Source organism: Castor canadensis, chromosome 7 (genome assembly GCF_047511655.1).
Source record: "Castor canadensis chromosome 7, mCasCan1.hap1v2, whole genome shotgun sequence".
Classification (NCBI taxonomy): Eukaryota; Metazoa; Chordata; class Mammalia; order Rodentia; family Castoridae; genus Castor; species Castor canadensis.
In genome coordinates this window covers 132,668,472-132,670,043 of record NC_133392.1, presented here as the reverse complement: position 1 = coordinate 132,670,043, position 1,572 = coordinate 132,668,472, and the positions used below count along the sequence as shown (strand labels likewise).

The 1,572-nt window shown below is 54.6% G+C and overlaps 1 pseudogene; it reads right to left on the bottom strand.

The window, feature by feature from the left end:
- Positions 1-390: 390 nt before the first annotated feature.
- LOC109691584 (E3 ubiquitin-protein transferase RMND5B pseudogene) lies at positions 391-1,572 on the bottom strand (annotated as a pseudogene).

Sequence of the window (1,572 nt, the reverse complement as noted above, 5' to 3'; positions counted from 1 at the left end):
CTGGGCTGAGGGTAGGATGGGCACCAGCCTTGGCATTAGCAGCAAGAGACGCAGCTGGGGGCAGGGGTGGAAAGATGTCTGCTGCTGATGGCCAAGGCCTTTGCTACTCTGTCAGCTGCTGCTAAGTCAAGGCAGAGAAGACAGAGTAGAAGTCTAGAAGCCAGGAGCTCCCTTTCCTTATAGCAGAAGAACCAGTTGCCAAGTGTGCATTGGTTCACCTCCTTTCTGGGCCTCTGCTGATAATCTGGTCAGGCTCTGCTCTGTGGCAGTGTTCCTCAGCCAGGAGCTCTGAAATTGATCACCAAAGAAGCCAGCCACCCACTTGCCCCAGAGACAGACAAATACTGTGGATGAAAAACTCTTTCCAGCGAAGTGCCTTCCAAGCAGGAATCAGAATATGATGCGTTTCCCATCAGCTGGGTTCTGCTCCATGGGGCAGTAGGGAAACTTCAGCTTCCCCCCATTAATCAGCTTGTTGAGTGCATCTCGAGAAATGACGTGGCCGCAGATGAACTTGATGGGAGGGTTGGAATCTGAAGTCTGCTGGCGGAGGATGGGGCAAGCGAACACTGAGTGGTACCAGCACTTCATGCCTAGTTCAATTTCAATCGGCAGCTTGTCCTTGTGACTCCAGACCCCAGTGCACTGCCTCTGCTCAATCACAGCTTTGATGTTCATCAGCACAGGCAGTGCCACACAACCAGAAGCAAAGCTGACACTGAGAGGGGACTCCACTGAAAGTCCCAGCAGAGAACAAGCATCACGAGTAAAGGTCTCACAGATCTCTGCCCAGTGGCTGTTGTCCAGGAGGTGGCAGTAGGGTGACTTCTCCAAGCCCAGCCGCAGGTATCCCAGGCTGCCCATCATCACCTGGATCTCCCGCTGATGCAGATGAGCAAAGGGCTGGAAGTGCCGGGCATAGCTGAGGGCCTCCAGCTGCTTTTCAGGGCCACCTGCCAGGAGGCGGATGAAGTGCAGGCGGTGCAGCTTGAACTCAAGGGAGCTATTGAGCTCTAGCAGGCGCTGCTGGTGGGAGACAGCCCATTCCAGTGCAGGCCCCAAGTCTTGTTCATGCAGCGCTTCCAAGATCCGATTCAACTCCAAGAAGGGCTGCTTGAAATCCAAGTCCACATTCAGTGTTGATTCCTGACACAGCTCTTTGGCAACGCTGAGCATGCCCTGCTGGTAGAGGTGCTCTACAATAGCCATCTGCAAAATCTGCTGCTGCTTCTCCCGAGAGTCCCACACTGCATCCGAGACTACACTGCAAATCTCAGAGTCAAAGTTCCTGTCAATAGCTTTCCCTACTCGAGACACACTGCTATGAATGTCCTTGTGGTCTGAAGCCAGTTTCTGGACAGTGTCTTTGATCTTCCGGCAGCACTGGGACATCACCAGGGAAAGAGTGGCTGAGAGAGGGGTCCCCTGGAGAGCTGAACTGGCCAGCTCAGCCCGCAGCTGGCCCACGTAGTGCAGCAGCTCCTCAAGGCTCTGCTCGCAGTGCTGCCCATAGGTCAGGAACTTCTGCAGCACCTTGTCCAGCTCTCTCTCCACGCACGCACACTGCTCCAT